Raw genomic sequence first — 15,974 nt, forward strand, 5'->3', positions numbered from 1 at the left:
GAGTGAAGAATTAACTTCAGTTAAATGGTGTGAAAAGCAGTTGGAAATCAGTCAAGGAACAGCTGTGGATTGGAATAACTACATGCGAGAGGTTTGTGTGGATTCTTTAGTCAAACGTCAACAACGCAAAATAGGAGGACCTGGTATGATCGTTGAAGTGAATGAAAGTATGTTCACGAAGCGCAAAAACAACACGGGACGGATTTTACCACAACAGTGGATCTTTGGTGGAGTTTGTCGTGAAACAAACGAATGTTTCCTTGTGATGGTTCCAAACTGATCCATGAGTATTATATCAGAGGCAATAAATGAAAACATCGAAAAAGGAACTACAATGTATTCCGATTTATGGAAATAATATTGCACTGAAAAATATTAGGAAGAGGAAAGAGAATCAATTTTGTAGATCCGGAAACTTTGACGCACACGCAAAAAATTGACAGACTATGGGGAAGGCAAAATGGCGGAATAAGAAACACAGAGGAACTGCTCGGCATCATCTGGAAAGTTACCTCGCCGAATTTATATGGCGAAAGGACACAAAAGACCCATTTGAAAAAATTCTAAACGATATTAAAATATTTATGCCTCCAAAATAAAAAAATAATAAAAAAATTCTTAGAATTAACATTTGTTAACATTTTTTTATGTGTATACTGTGTGTTGTCGCCAATAAAGTCTGCTTGGCGAGATTTGCGCCGGAGAAAGGGAAATGGCGAGGTTTGCGCCGGCGAAACGGAAAAGTACCTAATTTTGTTTGCTGTGATTGCTTAAAACTTTCAACTATAGATACAATTTGAAACGCCATGCATATAAATTTCGTTACAATAATACTACATTAATTGAGTCTCTGAAAACTAAGTTCTAATAGTATGGTCGATTGTGCAAATAATTTTAGTGTGGCTGAGAATAAGTTTGTATGCTCTGATTGCTTAAAAAGTACCAAAATAAATGCAGTTTGAAACGCCATACCAACACATTACACTCTAATAATACTACATTATTTATTCTTTAAAACGTGGTCGATCACCAAGCTACAAATGTGAGGACTGCCATCTGAAATTTAGTAACCTAAAAAATTGGAAATATCAACAAAATAAAATTCATACTTCTAACAGGTAATTATGTGTGTCCTGTATGTTATGCTAATTTTGAAAAGCGAAAAATAATATTTCATTTCAGTAACGTTCATCATGTTGATTTGAATCATACTGAGCTGGAATTTAATTCATTTGATGATTTTTTGGCATAGAAAGCAGAAATTGAAAATAATACAAAGTCAAAATTTCTTATGGAGTAAGCATATTTAATATACATGGTGTAATGCCACTGTTCAGGAAATTTTATATCAGAAAGTAAAGGTTTGCGTCACTTAAAAATCCTTGATAGCAATAAAATAAATGCATATTGCCCAGCTGAATTAAAAGTAACAGAACATACAGATGGCAAATGTGTAGTGTCATATCAGAAAAATAGGGCCCACCAGCGGCCGAGCGGTAAAGTCGCTGAACACTGGTAGTTTGGTCCGAGGTTCGAATCCCGCGAACGGACTGGCTGCATGGGCGTTTTCATGGTTTTCCCCATGTGTAACGTGTATACGAACCAGTTTCCCTTAGAAAGTGCGGTAAAATCCTAGTATACGGTGCAGCCTTGGCGCAACTTTGAAAATTATCGCCAACACCAAAAATGATCCAAAGAACGTCTATATATATACTATACACACATACTATATATACTATATACATAGTATATACTATGTTTAACTGTATATTTTCTTTGAATGACCCGTTAACTACTCATCGTATATGTCCCGTTTTTACTGCTCATCATAAAGTCACCAAAAGTAGCCAAATTCCGTGTGCACCGGATACTAGGATTAAACCGAAAGTGCTCCACGAAGGCATCCCACCCATTAGGCAGATAGCCCTCAAGGCTTTGCCATAATCTCACGCACACACACATATCAGAAAATACATATTGGGCATCGGAATGATTTATGTCACTTATTTTTAACAACAGATGAAATAAAAAATATTGCATCAAAGATAGCAGCAAAAATTTCTCTGGATAATATTTTAGATGAAATTAGAAATTCTCTATGAGATGCTGGGCTTGAGAAGGTTCATTTACTTACAAAACAAGATTTACATAACATCAAAAAATCTTTCAATTTGTCTTCTAATTCTGTTAAACATGAAAATGATTAGGTTTGTGTAGATACGTGGGTACCTGAAATGCAAAATTCTGAACATCCATGCGTTTCATTTTATAAAACCCAGGGATCAACATAGCATGAGTGAATATTGTACACAATATTCATTTCTAAAAGGAAATGATTTTGTTTTGATAATGATGACAGAAGCACAAAGAGAGATACTGAAAAAATTTAGTTCTGACTTGTATATGTATTGATGGTACACATGGGGTGAATGCATACAGAATTGAACTCATAACTTTACTTACAATAGATGATTTGTGCCAAGGATTCCCGTGTGCATTTTTAATTTCTAATCCATGTGATCAGCCAGTGCTGTCATTTTTTTTTTCATGTATTAAAGAAAATGTTGGGCAAATACAACCACAAATATTTATGTCTGAAATGGGTTCACTACAGAAGCGTCTTTTTTGTGCATGGCATATTGATAGAGCCTGGACAAACAATTTAAAAAAAAAAGAAAATCAATGGTGTTGAAAAACAGGCAAAAACATATAAAATTATTAGATCTCTCTTAGAAGAACAAGACATTCATACTTTTCATACACTGACAGAAGCAGCAATAAAATTACTTAAAGAAGATCCTGACACTATTGAATTTGTAAATTACTTTGAAACGTATTATTTATAAAATACATCTAGCTGGGCATACTGTTATAGACTTCACAGTGGTGTTAACACAAACATGCACATCGAATGAATTCACTGAACATTAAAACATATTTATCTTCATGGAAAAAATGTTAAGAGATTGGATAACACCATACATGGTATTATGAGATTTGTAAGAGATAAAATGATTAACTGCTTAATTACAGCAAATAAAGTTAAATTAACAAGTAAGATTTGGGTTTTAAGAATCAGACATAAAACAATTGAAACACTATGTTTATAAGTAATAGAGAATGAGAATGGGTGGTTTGTTTCATCAACACATACAGAAATATACACTATAAATAAAAGTAACAAAACTTGTACATGTCACATACAGTGCACTGTGTGTAATCTATGCATTCAATGACATATATGCAGCTGTATCGATTCATCAGTTTGTAGAGACATTAGGTATTTTTTTGAAAGCAGGCAAGATGAAAAATATGCAACGCCTTCACCGGGAATCAAACCGCGGACCTCTGGATACATATCACACCATGAAGGCATGCCAAGAAGGTGGGAGAAATACTTTACCTAATCGCCAAATCCTGGGTGTGGAGAACAATCATCTAACACCCTTTTAGTTTGGGCACCACTGTACAGACATTGGAATTTTACATTGGAAGCAAGAGGGATTGAAAAATTAGCAATGCCTTCGCCGGGAATCGAACCACGGACCTCCGGAATATGCGCCCAGTGTGCAGACCACCACACCAAGAAGGCAAGAGAAATACCTTATAAGTTAGGTGGAGTATGTGCAAGCACACTAGAAATACTGCTACTTATTAAATACATTGCTTACATCAGCACACTAGAAATACTGCTACTTATTAGATACATTAATTACATCAGCACACTAGAAATACAGTTACTTATTAAATACATTACTTACATCAGCACACTAGAAATACTGCTACTTATACTACAATACATAATGAATTATCCACTTATTATAGATGATGAAAATGAATTTTGAATTAAGTAGCCGAAAAAAAAATCACCGACCCTCTCACTGGAACACACAGAGTCGTAGCTAGGGTTTTCAGCGCCCAGAGACAACTGAAGATTTCGTTCCCCCTACTGCTCGCCAAGGATGGAAAAGATTTAATTCTAAAATGTCGTAGCATCAGTTTGGCGCCCCTTGGATTCTGCGCCCGGGAACAGATGCCCCCCTTGCCCCCCTGTAGCTATTCCCCTGAGAACACAGAAAGAATGAACTAAAACAAATATGTTTAGAATTAGTAGATTCATTAAAATCTGACAAACAATGTGATGTGTTAAACAAGATTCTTAAGTTAGCACCACTACAACTAGAAGCGGTTGATATGTTAAATGCACAAGAAATACATTTCTAAAGTGCTAATAAAGATATTCCACCTAATAAAAATATAATACCCAAAAGATTCTCAAATACAAAATGAAAAGGGAACTGACAAAATAGTAACTTATAGTAACACAGAAATATAATGAAAATTATTTTGTCCATTTTAATTTTTTATTTATTATTAATAAATGACAAAATAGTAACACAGAATGAAGATAATAATACAATTCTAAAAATTATTTTGCATCACAAAAATTTTACACATAATAGCACAGAAGAAACTTAACATATCTAGTGAAAAATATATATTTTAACAATAGTCATTAGTACCTATTCACAATTCCTTTTGTCCATTTTTATCATCTAAATCATCTTCTTTCAACTGCCTGTAAGTGTTTTATATGTGTCAGATGATATTTTTTTTTCTTATTTATATAATATTTCTCTCATTCTTCAGAACTTCTCTTTAATAATAAGATAAATTCCCACTCTGATCCTTAAAATGATCAGGAACAGATGTAGAAGTTCAGAACAGGGTTTTAAACCTTTATCTGAGGTCCTCGTGGTAGGCTGAGGTATTCTGTGATTAATGAGGAAGTCTATTTTTCTTCATCCTCCTTGCATTACTGTCTTCCTTCCTCCCCCCCCAAGTCCAACAGTACCAAATATTGTCCATACAATCAATCATTCATTGACTTTTATACTGTTCAGTCAATAGATTATTACCAAACGTTTTAATGTTGATAAATATATTTTGGTGAAACTGAGTCAATTCCAAATTTGAACAGTAAGCAATATTTTCTACTATTTAATATTTGTCAAGTTTTCTATTTTCTAATTATTCAACCCCATGTACATTCACATGTTGTGCACTGGCCATTTTATAATGTGTAGAATTGTTTAAAACTAACTGAACATTGTAACAATCTCATCACAGTTTTGTGAATTGCCACATGCTGCTACATTTTTATTTTGGGGTTTTAATTATTAATAACATTAAATGGTAGAAACCTTAATTTTTTAATGCTAACTAGCTTTACATACCTGGTAAAGGTACCTGGTACTCCTGTACCTTGAATAAGGCTTACTTGTACATTATGTAAACTTGTATTTTATCCCCACACATGTTGATGTCAGCATTTATTCACATTCCTTACATTTTACAGCAATAATTCATAAGTTTGTCTTATAGATATCTGAGATATGAAGGAATATGTAAAGAACACGTTTCCCCTCTTCGGGGCCGAATTTTGAAAACGTTTGAAATTGGTTTTTAGGTATTCATATTCCATACATTTTAAAGCATTCCTTATATGAAAAAACATAAAAACACGTTTTGCCCGTCGAATCTTAAAAATCGCTTCTTAAATAACATCTTCGGTAAAGAAGGAATAAGCTCCTAAGTTTTGATATCTCTAATAGCTTTGGGCGATGATCTGTAGGTGAATCAATCAGGAATTCTTCCTTTATGTATAGATTTATAATAAAACATCTGAACAAATAAATATGTATACCAATTAAAAAGAAAACTATTTCAGATAAACTAATAAAAGAGATTAATTTACACTCAGTAATGCGCACCAAGTTTGCAACGTTTTAAATGAGTGTCGTTTTAAAAAAACGGCTTTGACCATTCCAAGCTTTTTCGAGTAAACACGCTGCGCGTGAACCTGCACAAATGATCAGGAGGAAACTAGCATCTGAAGAGCTAGACGCTTGTGCCTCGTGCCAGTAGCGTGGTTGCAGTGGTCCGAGATGGAAGCTCTTATTCCTTCTCCTGCCGCCTGCGAGGTTGGGTCAGTGATAAAGTTCTTGAATGCAAGTACTGCGCCAATTGAAATTAATTGTCAGGTCTATGGGACAAACATCATGAGTAAAGCAGATGATGCATCGTTGGTGTAGGCAGTTTTCAGAAGGTCATCAAAGTGCTCATAATGAAGAGTGCAGTGGCAGACAGTCCCTCATAAATGATGATCTTGTTCAGCTTGTGCGGCAGCTCGTGATGGAGAACCGTCGCTTCACGATTACGAAGCTGAGCAGCCATTTTCTGCAGATATCACAATCCTTGTTGCAAGAGATTGTCACTAAGCACCTGCTGTTCAAAAAATTGTGTGCCAGGTGAGTGCCGAAAAACCCGACATCTGAACACAAAATTGAACGCTCAGGAGCAGCACTGACATTTCTGTAACGGTATCACGATGACGGCGACAAGTTCCTCAATGGGATCGTCACAGGCAATCAGACTTGGATTCTGCACTTCGCCGCGGAAACCAAGCAGCAGTCAATGCATTGGCAGCATAGTGGATCTCCTGTCGGGACGAAATTCAAACAGACGCTATCGGTACATAAAGTGATGTGCACTGTGTTCTGGAACAACAAGGGCATTCTGCTCATTGAGTTCCTTCCACGTGGTGAAACAGTAAACGCTGACCATTATTGTGAAACATTGTGGAAATTGTGACGCGCCATTTGAAAAAGATAAATGGCTTCGAAACGTTTTGGGGTGAGTGAGTGAGTGAGTGAGTGAGTGATTATGGCGCAAAAACCAGAGATGATTATGACGCGCCAAACAAAAGATGAGATGATTACAATTGATGACATTAAAATTCAATAAATAAAAACAAGTAGATAAATGTACCAAATCCAGAGGATGAAGTCATATAAAAACAAGTTAAAAGCACATATTAACATTCAAGACACAGTCTTCAAAACAAATTACATTTGGTAATAAAAGCCAATCTCTTTTAAATAATAAAATAAATTAGAATTGACCTCTCTTCCGATTAAACGGTCGAGAGGTAAGTCACAGCTATTAAAATATTTCTGGCGAAGACTATTAAAACATTGACACTCAATTAAAATATGACGAACAGATAAACAAACATTACAATTAAAACAAACAGGCTCATTTTCAGCTTTAAGAAGATAGCTATGTGTGACTCTGGTATGACCAATTCTGAGTCGAGTCAAAAGAACGTCCTCTTTACGATTTCCAGCAAAATCCCAATGCTCAATTCTAGGTTTGATGTTTCTCAACTTGTTGTGATGCTGAACATCCCAAATTTGCTGCCATTTTTTTCGTATCTTTCCCTTGATGACACAGCAGATGTCTCTAAAAGGGATAAGGCGACTGAACAGTTCGACAGCAGATTTTGCCGCGATGTCTGCAAGCTCGTTTCCCTTTATTCCCGTATGCCCGGGAACCCAGCAGTACAGGATTTCATATCCTCGTATCATTAAATTTCTATGAATTTTGAGAACATCCACTACCACAGGATTCTGAGCGTTGGGAAAAGCTTCCAAGGATTTAAGAGCACTATACGAGTCTGTGTAAACTATGAACTTTTTGTGGCAGAGCTTTGGGATGTACAAAAGAGCATAATATATTGCAGTTAGTTCAGATGTTAGGACAGAGAAAGCATGGTGCAGGCATCTGCCCTCTATGTAATTTTCAAATACAAAAGCCATCCCGACATGATCATTTGACTTTGATCCATCTGTGTATATCGGATAATAACTGCTATATTTGTGCCTGTGGTCAGCGAAAAGTTGTCTGTAAACGATCTCGTTAGTGCTCGCCTTTACGTGATGTTTAAAAACATCAAGAAGCTGGATCCGTGAATTTTCCCAAGGTGGAATTTCAAAATTCTGTACTGCTTGGGGGTGCATATCAGAGAGGAAGAGTTCCTCAATGACAGGGCGAACTCTTAAAGGGAAAGTAGGAACACAGGATGGACGTGTTTCAAATAATGTGTTACACTCATTATCAAGTAAGCACAGCTTATTGGGATGTTCAGGTTGAGATAGAGTATTAAAATATTGCAAAAGGGACAATTGCTCACGCCTCAGATGAAGTGATGGTTCGTTACAGTCAACATATAGGCTCTCCACAGGAGAAGTCCTGAAAGCTCCTGAACAAATCCGCAGACCTTGATGGTGAACAGGATCCAGTTTTAACAAAACAGATGAGCGAGCGGATCCATAAACAACTGAGCCATAGTCCAGTTTAGAGCGGATAAGCGCTCTGTAAATGCGAAGCATGGACCAACGCTCTGCACCCCAGGAGGTGTTCGCCAACACTTTTAAAATATTTAGTGTTTTTAGACACTTCTTTCTCAGGTTTAAAACATGAGAAAGGAAAGTCAATTTTCGGTCGAACGTCACTCCTAAAAATTTTACTTCAGGCGCAACTGGAATAATTGTACCATTCAAGTATAACTCAGGTTCAGGATGGAGACCTCGCTTCCTACAAAAGTGCACGCAGACAGTTTTCTGTTTCGAAAATGTAAATCCCTGTTTGTCTGACCATTCTTGGATCTTAATCAGAGCCATCTGCAGTTGCCTCTCTACATATCTCATGTCTGCTCCTCGACAGCTAATCTGCAGATCATCAACATATAGAGATCCCAAGATGGTGGGAGGAAGTTCTTTTAGTACAGAATTTATTTTTAAACTAAACAGGGTTACACTGAGCACACAGCCTTGAGGCACACCCTCTTCCTGTTCAAAAACATCCGAAAAAACAGAGCCAATTCTTACTTGAAAAGTTCTAGTGTTCAAGAAATTTTGAATGAAAATTGGTAGGTTGCCGCGCAAGCCACTCTCGTGAAGATCCCGGAGTATACCGTATCTCCATGCCTTATCATAAGCTTTTTCAATGTCGAAGAATATCGAGACAAGGTGGCTTCTTCTTACAAATGCTTTTCGAATAGATGTCTCTAAGAGGAGCATGTTATCTACAGTTGTTCTTCCCTTTCGAAAACCACTCTGATAAGGCGATATAATATCATTCTTTTCCAAGAAGTAGACTAGGCGGCTGTTTACCATCTTTTCAAACAGTTTGCAAACACAGCTGGTAAGGGCAATTGGCCGATAGTTCGAGGGATTCCTCGGGTCTTTCCCTGGCTTCGCAATAGGAATGACAGTAGCTCTCCTCCATGCACTGGGAAATGTACGCTCCTTCCACACTCTATTGTAAAGTGTGAGAAGGGCACTCAGTGACTTACAGGACAGATGCTTTAGCATTTCATAATACACGCCATCCAGACCCGGACAAGACCTATGTGTTTGCAACAAAGCTCTCTTTAGTTCAACCATAGTAAAGTCTCTATTGTACGACTCAAAGTTGGAAGAGTTGAAAGCGATGGGATTTTTCCCAGAGCGTTGCTTGATAGAAAGAAATGCAGGTGAGTAATTTCGGCTGGAAGAAACGGCAGCAAATGTCTCACCAATTGTATTTGCAATTTCTTCTATGGAGCTAATCACTCGGCCATCTTTTTCCAGAAAGGAAAGTGAGTGGTCTTTGTACATTCCGCATGCTTTTCGAACTCTTTCCCAAACCCGCTTACTAGGCGTAGAGGATGTTATTGAGGACACATATGAAATCCAGGAATCCCTCTGGCTCTGCCTTCTTACTTTCCGTGCATTTGCTTTGGCTCTTTTAAAAGCTATGAGGTTTCGCAGAGTAGGATATCTACGAAAAATACCCCATGCTTTTTTCTGTTTTTTCAGTGCTTCATGACAGTCGCCATCCCACCATGGTTTCGAATATTTTAGTGTTTTTCCTGATGTTCTAGGAATCGAAAGCATAGCTGCCTGAATAATAGTATTAGTAACAGCTTCAACAGCGTCATCGATATGCACACCTTCTACCATTTCCTCTGTCAGCTCTGCAACGGAAGAGAAGAGTTCTCAGTCTGCCATGTCCAGGATAAAACGAGGGACTCTCGACACGGGGTTTGCTCCTCTTCGTGCAAGAGACACAAAAATAGGATAATGATCGCTGTTGTACAGGTCATTTCCGACACTAAAAGTGCAAAATGGCAACAGAGATGGTGAACAGATGGCAAGATCGAGAGCGTGGAATGTCCTTGAAGGCTCATGGAAGTACGTATCTTGCCCATTATTTAGGAGACAAAGGCTATGATCTTCGATCATCTGCTCTATTTGTCTTCCTCGGCAATTTGTATCTTTACTTCCCCAGAGTGGACTATGGCCGTTAAAATCTCCTATTATGATAAAAGGCTCAGGCAGCTGCTCTATTAGATTATTTAAATCTTTCTGATCAATGTGCTCATTTGGAGGCAAATACAAAGAAACAAATGAAACTTCAATATCAAAATTTATTTGAGTAGCGACAACTTGGAGGGATGTCGTCAAAGAAAGAACATTTGAGGGATAATCCAGTGAGGAGAGGAGACCTACACCTCCACTGGCGCGTTCACCTGCAAAGTTATCCTTCCTGACGAAAGAAAACCTCCGAAGTTTTGCATGGTGTTCAGGTTTCAAATTTGTTTCCTGTATTGCTAAGCACACAGGATGATACACATTTATTATAGATTTGATGTCAAGGAAATTTCGGTGGAAACCGCGACAGTTCCATGACATGAGGGTGGCCATTATGAATGGTTTTTGTTTTTTCTGTGCTGTTCTTTTGTTTTTCGTGGAAGTAGATGCCTGGGAACTTCTAGACCCTCTTCTACTTCCATAAAGTCTGAATCCGCAGATTCAGAAATCATCTCATCAAAAGAGCTATTGCTGTGACTTCTATTTTTATTGGATATTTTATGTGTAGAAGTTTTGGGCTTACTTTGAATAACTGTTTCTTTCTTTTGTACTATATGGGTTGCATTTTCTTTTTGCTTGTTGGATGTAGACGGATGGGTTTTATTTGCTAGGGTCTGTGTGCCTATTGATGTTTGGGTGGCGACTGTACGAGATGATTTTACAGCACTGGCGTATGATGTATTTGGTCGAAGCTGTGTGCTCTGGATTAATCTTCTGGCTTCGGCATATGAGATGTTCCTCGTAAACTTTGCAGTCTGCACTTCTTTTTCCAATTTCCATTTTGGGCAGAGGCGTGAAAATGCTGGGTGCTCACCCTTGCAATTTATACAAAGAGGCGCAGCCGTACAATTTTCAGAATCGTGGCCAATCTGTGAGCATCGGGCGCATGTAAGGCTGCCACGACAAGACGTCTTAGAATGGCCGAAACGCTGGCATTGGAAACATCGCATAGGGTTTGGAATATAAGGTCTTACAGGAATATTTAGATATCCGGCCTTAATATTCTTAGGCAGATCAGGCGTGTTGAAGGTAAGGATCACGTGTTTCGTGTCTATCAACTTACCTTCTTTACGCATCTTGATCCGCCTTACACCGCAGACATTTTGTTCGGACAGCTCAGAAGCGATCTCTTCTTCAGAAACATACAGAAGGTCGAATTCTGAGATTACACCCCGACAATAGTTGAGTGACTTATGTGGTGTTACAGTCACATTCGCTTGCCCAAGTTTAGTTATCTGAAGTAAAGAAGCAGACTGGGTGGCTGAGGTTGTATCAATAAGCAAGTCTCCGGAGCGGAGACGCTTTATATTTCTCGGCTCACCAATACAGGACTGGATGTATTTGTTTATTACGAAAGGAGACATCTTATGCATTTCGCCAGAAGGACTAGAGATGACTAGGAAACGGGGAATATTGTTATGATTTTTTTCATTTGTATCTGTACGTAATTTTTTTGCAGTAGACTTTTCAGAAGTAGGTTGAGTGAGAGGTTGAGTGAGTGGTTTAGCAGTAGACGTTTCAGAAATAGGTTGAATGACTGGTTTAACAGTAGATGTTTCAGAACTAGGTTGAGTGACTGGTTTAGGAGTAGAAGTTTCAGAACTAGGTTGAGTGACAGGAGTGATTTGAGTGACAGGATTGACTTGAGTGACTGGAGTTACCTCGAAATCTTTTATTAAGTAAATATGAGAAGCCATAGTGAAAGAATAAAGATTCGGGTCCGACGGCCCCGCCCACCACGGAGCCCAACAAGGGAACACAGATTCCTGTGTTAGGGCTAGCCGGACCTATACGCAAACTGAAGCCCCACAGTCGGCTTTCCCGAAAGCAGGTACTCCCGAGAGCTTGACCCCAAGCCACTGACACAAGGACTAGTGACCAGCCGATTGACACCCGTGAGGACGACTAAGGTGCCTCCCGTTTAGCTGAAGCAGAGGCCAAAGCAGTGTGTTGGGGACAGTACCTCGCCCCTCAACTACCAGGACCCTCCTTTCCAGCGACACGGGTCTCCACGCACGGCAAACACGTGGGCAGTTTTCTCCCCACTTGAAAACTAGAAACAAGGTCTGTTCCAGCCTCTCGTGACGAGCCCCAAACTCCGTAGAGAGAAACCACAAGGGAGAAGGGAAGGGAAAAAGATCCAGCCAAGAGGAGAGGAGACGGAAAAGAGGATAGATCACTGGGGCTCCAGGATCGTGACACCCGTCTCACCAAGAAGATGATCCCCTGAAGGGCTAGGGTACCTCGGGATTGCCACACCCGTACTCACAAAAGTGAGCCCCCTGAGGGAGAAACGTTTTGGGGATCGAGAAGTGATATGTCTTCATACAAATTCCTATGCCCTTTAAACCTACTATTCATCGATTAAATGGCGTTATCCAATATAAAAGTAAAGACAATAACTTGTTTGATAGAGCAATTTAAATTATAGTCGGCCGATTCTTCATCGTCTAATTCTTTCACTTTTGGTATCTTCTAACAGGTAGCTCTTCTTTTATATCACAACCCAGCCTTTCTATATATAATATTTCTATATATAATTTCTATAATAGTTTATTATTGTAATCCGTTGCAAACAATTTTGATGCATTAAATGTTAAATTGAAGTTTCTAGAGATGGCTTTTAAAGAGCTTGCAATCTCCCCTAACTATACTATATGCTAGCATGTAATCTAATCCTTTAGTCTGCAAATATTTCATTACTGGCTCAGTATATTGAAATATTTTCAAATATACACGAGCAGACAAAATTATTCTAAAAGTTGATGTTTTATCCAGAATAGATTTTGCCATTTGTCGTATCTGTGCATTTTGTATAAAATTGGAAGATATACTTTTCAGAGAAAGTATTAATTCTACGCACATACCCTCCCTCGCAGGGCCGTCTCGCCGAGTCATCTGTGTCAATTCGATTGTTCGAATTTCTTGATCAGCCCATAACCGCACCAGCCTTATCCACCACTGAATCTTACGGATATCTAAAGTGTGAAGAAATATGTGAAAACATGTTTTGCCCCTGTGGTGACTTGCCTATTACAATGCTGCCAGTCTGGTAACCTATAACAATGAAAGACAAAATAATATTTATTCTATTCTATTGTTATGATTATTACGATCTGTCTCAATTATTGTACTACCTTAATAAAAATTTTATTACCACAGCCCCCTACCCCCTCGGGGGCCGAATTCTCAAGGGTAGGGGTCCTTGGGGGGTCGAACTTCTGAAAGTGGTTTTTAAGTATTCATGTTCCATACATTTTAAAGCAAGACTCTTGTGTACATCTGTTTCTTCCTTATATGAAAAAACGTAAAAACATTTTTTGCCCTCCCCTCCCCCCATTGGGTGCCGAATTTTTAAAAATCTCTTCTTAAATGACGCCTTCAGTAGACAAGAAATGAGCTCCTAGCTTTTGATATCTGCATCTGTAATAGCTTTGGACGATGATGTATAGATGAATGAATGAATAAATATCAGGAATTCTTTTATACACAAATCAAAATAATATATTATTTGATAGAAAATGAGAAACAACCAAAAATCAATATCAACATGTAAATATGTATTCGACTTAAAAAGAAAAATACTGCAGAAAAACTAATAAAAGAAATTAATTTGCACCGAGTAATGCGCAGCACTTTCGTAACTTGACGGCACGGCGTCGGTGCCAGCTGATTCCTTTCTGCATGCCGAGCTCCCTGACATAAACACGCTGCGCGTGAATCTGCGCAAATGATCAAGGAGGAATCAGGAGGAAACTAGCATCTGAGGGGCTAGACGCTTGTCATCCCGACCAGACTGTTCAACGTCTTGTACCCTATTGGGATACTTAGTCATAGAGCCGGCAACGTCGCTTGCTCTACAGGGACAGCCCGGCATAAGAGTAACAAAAAAAAAAAAAAAAAAAAAAGAGAGAGAGAGAAGAACACCAGTTTGTATCAAACAAGTAATCCTGGGTTTACAACCGCAGATAATCCATTCGCGACAATGCATTTTTTCTTCATCAAGCTTGCCAACGACAATGATTTTAGCTGTATATGTTATATTAGCAGATGATATATGTCAAATTTATGTTAACTCTTTGATGTGTGCGATATAATTTTTAACTAAAAAATTCTAGAAATTGAATATTATGATTCTAGAGACAAATAACATATGAATTTAAAAAAATCTACTCTTGCCCACTGATCTGTGGGTGGTGGTCACAATGCGAACCCAGCATGCGTATAGGACTTGAAAAACTGACCGAGGTAGTAGGGGGGGGGACTTACCTTCTTGTGTGCGCGTTTCCAATAAATGACGAAATTTGCGAATTAAATAAAATGTATGCAAGAAATCCATTTATATGTCAATTTTTTACATTATTTTATAAAGTAAATCATCAGAAAAAAAATTTAAAACTAAACATTTATGTAATTGTTCTATATCAGTGGAAACATAAGAACATACATAATAAGGACGTTCAATTAAATAACTCACTGTTTTTTTTTAAACTCCAAAGAACAATTTTTTTTGGACTCTGTTTAAAGCATGTTTTGTCTTTTTGATACATGCATAGCTCCGCATTCCAGGTTTCGCACAGGTATCTTGTTCTATGAGGTTTCTCTCTTGTGCTACAAAATGTACACTGCCTGGATTTGCATTTTTCCAGTGTTATTTAGTCCCTTTTCGTCTGGAACATGAAATTTGTGGTTTTTTATGTTAATGCGGGGGGTTGGTCTTTTTGGCTCTGCTTCGGATCTTTCGTTTCCCATTAGCATTTATTTTATTTGTATTTCGTCCCAAAATATTTATAAAATAATTTTAATTTAATTAAAACTTTTATGCGGTTTCTATTCTTAAATATAACAAAGTATACTTACATTATATTTAAACTACACAAAATAATTAATATAATCATAATATTTGCATAGGAAGCAAGCATGCTAAGGCGAGAGAAAAATCCCTGGAAATGAAAGACCTTTTCACTGGGCACGTGCATGCATTGTTTAGTAATGAAATAGCTCTGTGGTTTCAAAGCCCCTTATCTATATCCGGGTAAAAATAAGCATTTCTATTTGAAAAGTAGTAAACAGCATTGTGAAGAGCAGTGGTTTCAAGACCCGACCACTGAGCCTCTTCTAGAGGATTGTGAGCATTGAGACACAATGCTCTAGTGGCTCAGTAGTCAAATGTCAGTCGTCAAGTGGTCAAAGCAAATGCCATAAATATACATAGGATTTTTTATATATGCAGTTTAATTATTGCTATTTTTTTCATTGTTTGTGATAGAAATAACGATGTGTGATGAATAAATTTTGAAATTTAAAGTTGTTTATGTTAATAAAAAGAAGCTATTTTGTCTCATTGAAAATGAATTTTAAAAGTTATCCAATTTGAAATACTAAGACCTAAAAAATCTATAATTCTGCAGTTATTTTGTGTTATTTAGAGATAAAAGATCAGCAATCAATCGCTTTTCGCTCAAAAAATTCGGAAACAGGAGAAGAAAAAAATTCAAAATTCGGTGGTTTAAAAGTGCAATCACCACGTGTCAAAGGGTTAAGTATGCTAATTTAGAGCATAGAATGATATCAAGCATATGTAAGTCAAATTTAGCTACAACTTAGTTGATTAAATATGCTGTTAAGCACATGTAAGTAAAAATTAGCTGGTTAAACATAATACTTAAAGAAAAATCAAAATCAAGTTAAAGAAAAGCATGGCATTAAGCATAT

This window comes from Stegodyphus dumicola, chromosome 11 (assembly GCF_044657685.1).
Source record: "Stegodyphus dumicola isolate Sdum_Otavi_A_Nest chromosome 11, ASM4465768v1".
Classification (NCBI taxonomy): Eukaryota; Metazoa; Arthropoda; class Arachnida; order Araneae; family Eresidae; genus Stegodyphus; species Stegodyphus dumicola.